This window comes from Astatotilapia calliptera, chromosome 9 (genome assembly GCF_900246225.1).
Source record: "Astatotilapia calliptera chromosome 9, fAstCal1.2, whole genome shotgun sequence".
Taxonomy (NCBI): Eukaryota; Metazoa; Chordata; class Actinopteri; order Cichliformes; family Cichlidae; genus Astatotilapia; species Astatotilapia calliptera.
This window is the reverse complement of record NC_039310.1, coordinates 7,092,826-7,105,871: the sequence shown is the minus strand read 5'-3', so window position 1 is coordinate 7,105,871 and position 13,046 is coordinate 7,092,826. Positions and strand designations below refer to the sequence as shown.

The following is a 13,046-nucleotide window of genomic DNA, read 5'->3' as shown; positions in this document are numbered from 1 at the left end:
GTGTTTTATTTATTCGTGAGTAAATCGGTTTGGCTGAGATGATTAGAGTCAATAAAACTTTATTAAGCCCTCTGGAGGATTCCTGAGTATTTCACACAACTGAATAAACGTCAAACAGAAAACCGATTAAACAGAAGTGTGAGATGGTCGAGAATTTGCGCCAAAGTCCGGTTATATTTTAGATAGCAAGCAGCAGACGGCAGAGTTGATCTCCACCGAGAGAGCTCGTGACGTAATTCTGACCGTCCAATTTCACAGTCGCTCACTTCAGCCTACCTGGCTTTCGGAGGACCCGGCGCACTTAGACCGCGAAGGCCTCGGGTGGATATGGCCTCTGAATTTTGACACCCCTGCTGCTTCCAGCCGGACAATAACAACTATGAAATTTAACTTACTTTATCCGATAAATAAACACTGTAAAATTAAAGTTTTGTTGTTGTTTTTTTAGCATATATATATATGTATATCACTGTAAAAAAATATTCCGTAGAAAAACAGAAAATGTCCTGGTAATTTTCTGCCAGTACATTTTCTGTTTTTTTACGGAGGTTTGACGGACCTTTCTGTAAATGATAAAACGGAAAATTCTGTAGATTTACAGTATACTCTCTGTACTATTTACGGACATTTCCTTCAGCTATAAAACAGAAAATTCCGTTTATTCACAGTATATTTTCTGTATCATTAACTGATATTTTCCGTTAATAGAAAAATTGAAATTTCTGTTTATATTACTATTTCCAAGCACTTCTTTTCACTGTAACTCATTAAATATAGTTCTTTATATCCTTAAACGTACATTTCTATGCAATTACAACCTAGTACACCATGTACTCAAAAATTCATAAATTAAAACTTAAATTAATTTGTGCTTCGTACACAACAACATTGGTACAATTAATGTTAAATATTCTTTTATTCTCCTTAACTCAAACACTATACTTAAATATAATGACAGCATCCATCTTGTCATAAAACTACTAAACAGCTGATACATGAACAAAATAACTCACAAGCTTTCAAATTTGAGCATTTTTATTTCCTTGAAATCAGGTTGCCCTCATGTAAATGTGTTTATTTACATTCATTCAAGTGGCTACCAAGTGTTTTCTTCAAACAGGACACCTGACAAACAAAAAATGTCATATTTAACGACATGTTCACATTTAATAATATCCAGAGTACCTTTTAGTTAGAATCACTGCCTTGTGGTAGTTTTGCCTCAGCCAAATGGTTAAGGTGTGGTTTACATCCATCTCTGTCCACTTATGATACAGTATACACATGTAGTCAGTTATAGCCAAACACCTTTGATTACTGAATTGCATTCACTTCATTAATGAAGTGAATGTAATTCACATTTGCGTGAACATTTGTCTGAGATTAACTCTTTGGGCTCTTTACCTTACAATATAACATACTTGAGTCAAAATTTGTTGACTGTTTAAGTGGTGCCACATGAATACAACTGAACAGATCTAAAGAAGATGTTCCTGAACTTTGGGTTTATTCGAACAGGACTGATGGATAACCACAGGACTTTTCACCATATGATAACTACAACACATAATAAGTTAAGACAGATTACTGTCCCAAACTTAAAGATAAAAGTGTATTTACGGGACTTGTTTTGTCAGTGAGGAGCAAAGTATAATTAGAAGTGCTTGTTCTGATGAAAAGTTAAACTGTAAACAGCAGCATAGTGAATAAGGATCTGTGTCCACGAATCCTCAGCAGTGACAACACTTAAACATCATAGTTCAAAATCCTTAATGCACACCTTTTTCTCCACGGTGTTCAAATTCTCTAAGCTGGTTAAGTAGAGGAAAAAGTCTGACATATTTCATGACCATTAAATGTTAGACAAGGCTCTGAAAACGAGGTTACAGTTACAAACAAAAACCTCTGCTTGTGCGCACAGACCCTAAATCACAACAAATAAGACAATAGTAAGACAAATTACTACAAAGTCTTGTTACCGCTCTTCATATAACAGTGTGACAAAGTCCTGAATGCAGCCTGCATGTTAGTACATCAAGGTCCATCTGAGCTTTAAGTAAAATACACTCAGCTTTTCCTTGGATTTTAAGAGTTGCTCAGTTCATACAGGAACTGCAGCAGTCGGAGTTAACGTGTCGCTGTGTTGCTCCTCCGTGTCAGCCATTGAGACTAGTCGCAATTTATTCTGAGGAAAAAAAGAGAAACAACAAGACATTTTTAAAAAGTTTGTATTTTTATAATTTTTTTTTACCTAGAGCATAAACAACATAAACAAAAAAAGGATTAGGGCTGTGCGATATGACGATATATATCAGATTACGATATAAAAATGTCTATCGTTTCATATTATACACTATTCTTTGTTTTGTGGTGTTGCAAAATAAACTGTTTACGGCAATATTTTTTTCATGGTTTTGATGGTCACTGTAGTTGCTATATTATTTCTTAAAGTTCTCTCCTTCTCTTATACTTAAAATAACCACACTATGGACGGACAAGTGACTGTTTTTAACGCGTACTTTCGTTACCAACAATGAGGATAAAACCATCGTGTGGCTCCGCCGTCCGCTTGTTTATTTTCCACATAAACCTTTCACAATAAAGCTCAAGTTTCTGTTGAGACTTTTCAAACTAAACTGAAATGATATACATTATTCTCAAACATAAAATTTCAGAATATGCATCAAACAAATGACCTCAAATAAAAACATCAAGTAACTATAAATGGCGCTTACAGTCACCACGCAGACGAAGGCACAGAGAATACCAGCATGGCCAGCAAGGATGAGGCAGAACCAGAAGGACCAGTCAAAAGAAATCGAGGACCTTATTGTTAAATGAGGGGCTACCTCTGTAGCATGGACATGGTTTGGTTATGAAAAGTCTGACACGCCCCAGAAAACTGTACTATGCAAATTATGCCACAAACTGGTCCCCACCACCACTCGAACACGACAAACCTCTTTAACCACCTACACAAGAATCACATGAAAGAGTTTCGAGAGAGTTTACGAATGAAAAGCAAAAAAGAGTCGTCAGGTGCTCAAAATAATCCTTAGACTCAAACGTTAGAACAGGCTTTTCCTTGCAGCACGCCGTCTAATAAATACTCAGAAAGAAAATGGCGGCCATTTAAACTCATGTCTAAAAATGTATAGTTTCATGCATCGGTCAAAACACTCGACTCCTGGTACACGACGCCCAACTGAAAACATTTCACATAAGTCGAGTTGCCCGAGAATCACAGAATTTACAGAAAATGCACTATTTTGTGATATATATCGTTATCAGGAGAGAAATGTCTTATATTGGGATATGAGACTTTGGTCATATCACGCAGCCCTACAAAGGATTATAATTCACGTAGAGTTGCATACACATAACACCATTCTGTTGCAACAAAAGCAGTTTATAATTAAAGTAACATACATACCTTGAAAAACTAAATCAACCACAACATTAAACTCACCTTGTGTTTGTAGAGAAGGTGATCAGGGTTTTTCTTCATTTCCTGAGACCAGCTGCTCTGGATCATCACCAGCTTGTATCTTCATCTTTTTTTTCACTCGGGGAAGTCTTTCCTTTTCTTGGCCATTGCTCTGCACTGGAAAACCAAAGTGTGTGATCAAAGGTGAAATAAGGGATATTTTTCCACTGCAGGACTTAAAGTGCTTCAAGTAGTGATAGCTGTTGATCCATTTCTCAAATAATCTGTAAGGATCTGGATTTTTAAGAAAGATACAAATATCTCTGCTTATATTTGGCTAAAAGCTTGATATAGACAAGGCATATAGAGCCCCTGCACACCAGCACTGCGCTTACATTATACAATCAAGAAATAGTTATTATTGATTTATTATTGAATTTTTTTTAGTAATAATTATTAGTATTTAATCATATTTGCACAGTGGGGTGACAAAAATATTCCACATACAAGAAATGCTGCTCAGCATTTCATAAATTACATTTTCAACAAATGTTGGAGTAAAAACACAGTTACAGGGAAAATGTGTCTGTCTGTAAATATTAACTAAACATTTCTATGTGCTACAAAATAGACATACTGTAATTGTAAATGTGCTGAGGTGAAACTATACTTTCAATAATTTTACCACTACAGTCTGTTAACCACCGAAATAATCTATGCTGGTCAGCTAGCTAAAAGTCTTTACTTTAGCAGCCCAAATCAGAGGCTAACATTAGCATTTGCTAGCGTCAGCCAGGAAGGTCTGAGGCTTAAACTAGGGTTAGTGTAACTTTGCCTGAAACCCTTTAAAGTGTACAGTAGAGCCAACTGTAAAACACAGGTATTGATACAGTACTTATTAGAGTCCTAGAATAATTTCTAGAACCATGAAGTTCTCACTTTCCCAGTTAGCCACATCGCTGACTTTCGCTAATTAGCTAGTTAGCAGTCACAGCTGTGTAATACCCAGAGAGACACAGACAGCTAACTATAATATTTATGAAAACTGGTTCAGCCACTGAAGGGAAAAACTGGTGGTATCACAGTAAAAATTATTTTAACATTAATTAAAATAAAGCTTAAGTCATGTTAAACCTAAATAACAATTATTTTAAAAAATGAGTCAGCAAAATATTCCTGACTTGTCTGGAGACAGCCGAAACCAGTTAACAAATAAATTAACAATTCTTTCTAAATACAAACACGGAGTCTTTTGAAAAAACATTATTTTAATAAAACGAAACATGAGTTTTAATACTTACCACAGAAATTTGAAGGCAGTTTCTCCAACTTCAGAATCCAAAATCCAGATGAAGCCTGAAAGAAGCCTAATGGCTGCTCTTGCGCTTACTTTTCCCTCCTTTTCAGGTTCTTTTTCCCACAATGCATTGCAGTAGTTGAGAAATACAGAAAAATACCTGTAAATGACTAATACGGAAAATTCCTTCACGTTTATACAGTAGATTGTACTGTATTTTTACGGATTTTTTTTACAGTGATGTATATATATATATATATATATATATATATATATATATATATATATATATATATATATATATATATATATATATATAATTTTTTATGTTTGTGTGCCACCTTAACTATATGAGGATCAAAAGCTAAACAGTCTCCTCTGTGGCCCCTTCGTATCATTAGGAATAAGGGGCCCTGCGTGGAAGGCAGTGGATGAGATTACTGATGTCTGAACACAAAAATACAGATACTGAAGCCGCAATGTAAACCTAAGGTACCTACCATTCTCCAATACAGGGTTTGTGTGTTATATTTTCAGTGGGCTGATTGCGCCATCTAGTGATTATTTTTTATCATCACATTCTTAAAAGACATCTGCAGTGTAGCATGCTTTACTTAACTTTACTTAACATCTTATCTGGACATATTTGGAGTTTACAGTGTTATTATACTATATATATATCTATATCTATATATATAGATAGATAGATAGATAGATAGATAGATAGATAGATAGATAGATAGATAGATAGATAGATAGATAGATAGATAGATAGATAGATAGATACATATATATATAGATATATATGGTGTATCGACATCTAGTGTATATAATCAGTGTGACTTTTTCCCTTGAAAAATCTAAATAAATTGCACAATACATTTTAAGCAAAATTCCAGATGTAGCAAATACTATAAAAATTAAGAATACATTTTATAACAAATTTGTCAAATGGTTCAAATATCTCAAAAGAAAAAAGGAATTTGCCTTTTCTTTTCTCTCCTTTAAAAAATGCTACATTGTCTTCTTCCACACATAAATCAATGTATGTTTTGAAATAAGTCAGATACAAAATATCACATTCTGCTTTATTAAACGGTATTCTGCCATGTTCAGATTTTTGAAAGGTTTAAAAATAGGTTACACGTTTAAATGAAACACAAAGTTGGTAAGAATGAATTTGTTCAACTCACAGACAATGAAATCAAACAGAAATCAGGGCATGAAATGTAAACATTTTTATTGACATTAACTTGAAGCGCTGAATTAGTTGTGTTTTCGGTTCAATTCAGTTCACTTCAATCTGTAAGGGAAAGTAAATGATGGTCTTTTCACACTGTAAGGTTTCCTTACAGTAATACACTGTAAGGAAACCTTACAATGTATTACTGTAAGGTTTGGTACCTTCCAGTGTTAAAAAGAAAACCCCAGCAGACACACCCCTCTGAGCAAGCACTCGGCGACAGTGGGGAGGAAAAACTTTCTTTTAAGAGAAAGAAACCTCCGACAGAACCAGGCTCAGTGAGGGGACGGCCATCTGTCGCGACCGGTCCGCGGAGTTTCATAAATGATCCAATTAATTAAAGAGCCATTATGATTTTAAAAATGGCTCCAATTAGTTTTTAAGAAATGTTTTCAGTTGATTTCCCTACATTACAGAAACCTTATTGTGTCTTTTGCTCCGGCAAAAAAAATTGCGTGCAGATGCTAAAAATTGGCGGATGGAACCCGGTTTCTTAGATAATTTTGCTATTTGGTTTTTGAACACGTCCACGATTGTTTCCTCAACTATTGGGTACTGTAACTGCATGAACAGGAGAACGTTCTCAGGCGTTTTATACTTTTTGCAAAGAGATTTGTAAACCAGCTTGCTGAGGTTTTTAAAGTTCTCCAATGGAACTTTAACACATTCTTCTTTGAGTTCTTTCCAGACTACAGTGGTAAATCTGTTTTGGATGGCTTCAATCATGTCTGGGGGCATGAAAATGCCTGCCTTATCAAAAGCACACCTAATCACGTCCCCATTACAGAGTTCCACAGAAAGTCTGTATTTTTCTTCTTTCTCACGTGATTCAACTTCACACGTGTCTGTTAATGCCAATAGGTGTTGTTTGAACACACAAAAAACTGTGGTGTCACTCAGTGATTCATCTAAAGCAGTTAATTTTTCATTTAGATCACTGAAAATGTCCTTGGCAACCTTTTCCAGCACTTCTGGGCCTAAAGGCACTTTAATGTTCTGGATTTCAGCCCAGACCTTCTCCAACAAACGTTCATGCAGAGAATCGGAAGAGGGGGACACTGATATTTTGGCAAACTCTGAAAACACAGTTTGAATAAGTTTGCTCAGCCATATTTTATCCTCAGAGTTGTTTTCAGCCGGCACGCTTTCATGTTTAACAGGGGATTTCTGTGGGGTTGGAGCTTTTACAGAACTAGATGTATATTCAGAAGATGGAACCAGGTGTTTTTTGAATGTAGAAATGATCGTTTCTTGGTGTTTTTCGTCTAAAACCATGGTGGAGAAAACAGCATGCTCTGGAATAGCCAGCTCCTTACAGATGTCAGAGAAAATGACAGTTTCCACATTTTCTGCGATTTCTACATCTTTAGACTCCAGCTCAGGCCAGAGTTTGTCAAACATTTTTTTCTTGTAATTTTCAGCAGAGAGATGTGCTGCTTTTTCGGCCTGAAAAATCACACCGTCAATGACTGACTGTACGGTGTAATCCATAGGAACGTCACAAGATGTTACTGGATTTTCTATGGCGCTTTCAACTCCGTCTGCGGAGCTGACAGAACTTGACTGACGCCTACGGCGCATCCACGGGTTTTTGAGTTTTTTCTTTAACCCACCGCCACGTGCAGTCTTCCTTCGCTTGACTATTTTTCTGCCAGCAGTGGCAGAGGAGACGTCAAGTGCAGGGGTGGCCTGGGAAGACCCCTGGTTTGCAGCTGTCGACTGCGAGCACAGGGTCACCATGTTTGCCACAAATTGAGAGAGCTGTTGTGTGGTGACCTTGTCTGCGCGACCTAACATAAACTCGTCCCACTGCCCCGCTGTAATGTTGTCGAACAACTGGCGCACAAGTGATTTCACAGCACTTACTGTGTCATCAGTTGTACAATTATCCAGATTACTCCTAGCTTTTATATTTTTCATTGTGTTTAAATTTCTCTTTGCTTCGTGAAAATTTATTCTAGGTTTGTTATTAAGCAAGTAACTGCGTTTGAACCCAAGCGGTGTGTGTGTCTAGACATTGCCTTGCCTTCTATATATAGATTCACGTCGCCTGTGACGTGACTACTCCTTTGATCCCTGGTTGTGATGTCATTTGATCTGCGTTTAACCCCGCCCACCCTCAAAGAAAAAACGAGAAACTGTTGCCTAGCAACCGCTACACGCTGTCTGAGCCGCAGAACCGTTTGTTTGTTTGTTTTTTGTTTTTTTTTGTAAAAGTAGGGAAAAATGAATTGCATGGGTCTAAGGCATGCATGCCAACCGTCCCGATTTCTCCGGGAGTGCCCCTTCCGAAAATCTCCCGGAGCCACCATTCTCCCGAATTTCTCCCGATTTTCCACCCGGACAACAAAGTTGAAAAACCATATCCCAGAATTCAAAGCACGGTCCAGCCAATTCCAGTTTCCAACAATGGCGGCAGCTACTTAGTGTTAATATTACTCTTATTATTCTTTCTGGGTCGCAAAATAAACTTTTAACATATTTTCAGGCGAGAATGTAGGTGTGTAAACCTTAAATATCTGAGCCGGCGAGAGCAGCAAACCCCCGCGGTTTTCGCTACTCAGGTTAAACATGATAAGTCACTTGGATAACTTAAAAATGTTATTGTCTGGCTTTTTTCAGTGTTTTATTTATTCGTGAGTAAATCGGTTTGGCTGAGATGATTAGAATCAATAAAACTTTATTAAGCCCTCTGGAGGATTCCTGAGTATTTCACACAACTGAATAAACGTCAAACAGAAAACCGATTAAACAGAAGTGTGAGATGGTCGAGAATTTGCGCCAAAGTCCGGTTATATTTTAGATAGCAAGCAGCAGACGGCAGAGTTGATCTCCACCGAGAGAGCTCGTGACGTAATTCTGACCGTCCAATTTCACAGTCGCTCACTTCAGCCTACCTGGCTTTCGGAGGACCCGGCGCACTTAGACCGCGAAGGCCTCGGGTGGATATGGCCTCTGAATTTTGACACCCCTGCTGCTTCCAGCCGGACAATAATAACTGAAGGAAACGGTTTCCAGGGCCTAATCCGTGGATCGGCTTCCTTCGAGGCGTGGACGTCTATCAGCAGAGAATGTACCTTAGTCTGTAACACAGTCAAATATATTCTCAAGCAACATTCAAGCATGCCATTCAGCGTGTTAGTACGAGCTCGGGAGCAGCTTGGGAGAACAAGAAAACAGAGACTGCTTTAGATTGTCTTCCCAAATTGACTCAACTTTATTCACAAGTACAACAGTTTATATAGAGGGTAAAATTCATGAGACAGCAGATTATCAGTTTAAACCAGTACAGACCAAGATAAGGGAGCGTCTTCCTGCCCTTGGGTGAAGAAGCATCCTTTGTGTAGTTTATCAGTTCAGCTACAATTGTGATTATCTCAGCGACATATTTTCAAGGCACAAAATAAAGAGTTCTTTCATTAGTGAATTCTGAAACAAACCATCTGGCCTTCAACAGGCGTCTCCTAAGAGATTAAGAAACTAATGTAGCTGAGGGAGTGATCTCTGTGGTATTTCAACCTTGTACCAGCCTGTGATTCTCACACATCAATTCTTGGGTCAAAGAGAAAAACACTGAAACAAAGGGGCCTTATTGAATGACAGAGTTTTCCTGCATAATGTCACTATAAAACAATATCCAGTAAATGCTCCCATGGTACTAAAATACCTAACAATAACGATGAAATTTAACTTACTTTATCCGATAAATAAACACTGTAAAATTAAAGTTTTGTTGTTGTTTTTTAGCATATATATATATATATATATATATATATATATATATATATATATATATATATATATATATATATATATATATATATATATATATATATATATATATATATAGTATAATAACACTGTAAACTCCAAATATGTCCAGATAAGATGTTAAGTAAAGTTAAGTAAAGCCTGCTACACTGCAGATGTCTTTTAAGAATGTGATGATAAAAAATAATCACTAGATGGCGCAATCAGCCCACTGAAAATATAACACACAAACCCTGTATTGGAGAATGGTAGGTACCTTAGGTTTAAATTGCGGCTTCAGTATCTGTATTTTTGTGTTCAGACATCAGTAATCTCATCCACTGCCTTCCACGCATGTTTAACCTGAGTAGCGAAAACCGCGGGGGTTTGCTGCTCTCGCCGGCTCAGATATTTAAGGTTTACACACCTACATTCTCGCCTGAAAATATGTTAAAAGTTTATTTTGCGACCCAGAAAGAATAATAAGAGTAATATTAACACTAAGTAGCTGCCGCCATTGTTGGAAACTGGAATTGGCTGGACCGTGCTTTGAATTCTGGGATATGGTTTTTCAACTTTGTTGTCCGGGTGGAAAATCGGGAGAAATTCGGGAGAATGGTGGCTCCGGGAGATTTTCGGAAGGGGCACTCCCGGAGAAATCGGGACGGTTGGCATGCATGCCTTAGACCCATGCAATTCATTTTTCCCTACTTTTACAAAAAAAACAAAAAACAAACAAACAAACGGTTCTGCGGCTCAGACAGCGTGTAGCGGTTGCTAGGCAACAGTTTCTCGTTTTTTCTTTGAGGGTGGGCGGGGTTAAACGCAGATCAAATGACATCACAACCAGGGATCAATGGAGTAGTCACGTCACAGGCGACGTGAATCTATATATAGAAGGCAAGGCAATGTCTAGACACACACACCGCTTGGGTTCAAACGCAGTTACTTGCTTAATAACAAACCTAGAATAAATTTTCACGAAGCAAAGAGAAATTTAAACACAATGAAAAATATAAAAGCTAGGAGTAATCTGGATAATTGTACAACTGATGACACAGTAAGTGCTGTGAAATCACTTGTGCGCCAGTTGTTCGACAACATTACAGCGGGGCAGTGGGACGAGTTTATGTTAGGTCGCGCAGACAAGGTCACCACACAACAGCTCTCTCAATTTGTGGCAAACATGGTGACCCTGTGCTCGCAGTCGACAGCTGCAAACCAGGGGTCTTCCCAGGCCACCCCTGAACTTGACGTCTCCTCTGCCACTGCTGGCAGAAAAATAGTCAAGCGAAGGAAGACTGCACGTGGCGGTGGGTTAAAGAAAAAACTCAAAAACCCGTGGATGCGCTGTAGGCGTCAGTCAAGTTCTGTCAGCTCCGCAGACGGAGTTGAAAGCGCCATAGAAAATCCAGTAACATCTTGTGACGTTCCTATGGATTACACCGTACAGTCAGTCATTGACGGTGTGATTTTTCAGGCCGAAAAAGCAGCACATCTCTCTGCTGAAAATTACAAGAAAAAAATGTTTGACAAACTCTGGCCTGAGCTGGAGTCTAAAGATGTAGAAATCGCAGAAAATGTGGAAACGGTCATTTTCTCTGACATCTGTAAGGAGCTGGCTATTCCAGAGCATGCTGTTTTCTCCACCATGGTTTTAGACGAAAAACACCAAGAAACGATCATTTCTACATTCAAAAAACACCTGGTTCCATCTTCTGAATATACATCTAGTTCTGTAAAAGCTCCAACCCCACAGAAATCCCCTGTTAAACATGAAAGCGTGCCGGCTGAAAACAACTCTGAGGATAAAATATGGCTGAGCAAACTTATTCAAACTGTGTTTTCAGAGTTTGCTAAAATATCAGTGTCCCCCTCTTCCGATTCTCTGCATGAACGTTTGTTGGAGAAGGTCTGGGCTGAAATCCAGAACATTAAAGTGCCTTTAGGCCCAGAAGTGCTGGAAAAGGTTGCCAAGGACATTTTCAGTGATCTAAATGAAAAATTAACTGCTTTAGATGAATCACTGAGTGACACCACAGTTTTTTGTGTGTTCAAACAACACCTATTGGCATTAACAGACACGTGTGAAGTTGAATCACGTGAGAAAGAAGAAAAATACAGACTTTCTGTGGAACTCTGTAATGGGGACGTGATTAGGTGTGCTTTTGATAAGGCAGGCATTTTCATGCCCCCAGACATGATTGAAGCCATCCAAAACAGATTTACCACTGTAGTCTGGAAAGAACTCAAAGAAGAATGTGTTAAAGTTCCATTGGAGAACTTTAAAAACCTCAGCAAGCTGGTTTACAAATCTCTTTGCAAAAAGTATAAAACGCCTGAGAACGTTCTCCTGTTCATGCAGTTACAGTACCCAATAGTTGAGGAAACAATCGTGGACGTGTTCAAAAACCAAATAGCAAAATTATCTAAGAAACCGGGTTCCATCCGCCAATTTTTAGCATCTGCACGCAATTTTTTTTGCCGGAGCAAAAGACACAATAAGGTTTCTGTAATGTAGGGAAATCAACTGAAAACATTTCTTAAAAACTAATTGGAGCCATTTTTAAAATCATAATGGCTCTTTAATTAATTGGATCATTTATGAAACTCCGCGGACCGGTCGCGACAGATGGCCGTCCCCTCACTGAGCCTGGTTCTGTCGGAGGTTTCTTTCTCTTAAAAGAAAGTTTTTCCTCCCCACTGTCGCCGAGTGCTTGCTCAGAGGGGTGTGTCTGCTGGGGTTTTCTTTTTAACACTGGAAGGTACCAAACCTTACAGTAATACATTGTAAGGTTTCCTTACAGTGTATTACTGTAAGGAAACCTTACAGTGTGAAAAGACCATCATTTACTTTCCCTTACAGATTGAAGTGAACTGAATTGAACCGAAAACACAACTAATTCAGCGCTTCAAGTTAATGTCAATAAAAATGTTTACATTTCATGCCCTGATTTCTGTTTGATTTCATTGTCTGTGAGTTGAACAAATTCATTCTTACCAACTTTGTGTTTCATTTAAACGTGTAACCTATTTTTAAACCTTTCAAAAATCTGAACATGGCAGAATACCGTTTAATAAAGCAGAATGTGATATTTTGTATCTGACTTATTTCAAAACATACATTGATTTATGTGTGGAAGAAGACAATGTAGCATTTTTTAAAGGCGAGAAAAGAAAAGAGCCAGCTGAGTCTATTATTGTTACCAGACAAGAATATAACTGCACCAAATTTTGGAAGATTAAATACAAGAAATTTTAATCTTTTGACAAAGTGATTAAGTGAAACATTTTGGATTTACTCAGTTTCGAATGATGAGATTTTCTGA

General features: G+C 37.8%; 1 long non-coding RNA gene across 1 annotated transcript; it reads right to left on the bottom strand.

Annotated features, from left to right (window-relative positions):
- Window positions 1-1,130: 1,130 nt before the first annotated feature.
- On the bottom strand, window positions 1,131-4,949 carry LOC113029914 (uncharacterized). The gene is made up of 3 exons (XR_003273515.1): window positions 4,729-4,949; window positions 3,470-3,604; window positions 1,131-2,185 (listed from the first exon to the last, which is right to left on the bottom strand). It is a non-coding gene; the product is annotated as an uncharacterized LOC113029914 (long non-coding RNA).
- Between the last annotated feature and the right edge of the window lie 8,097 nt (window positions 4,950-13,046).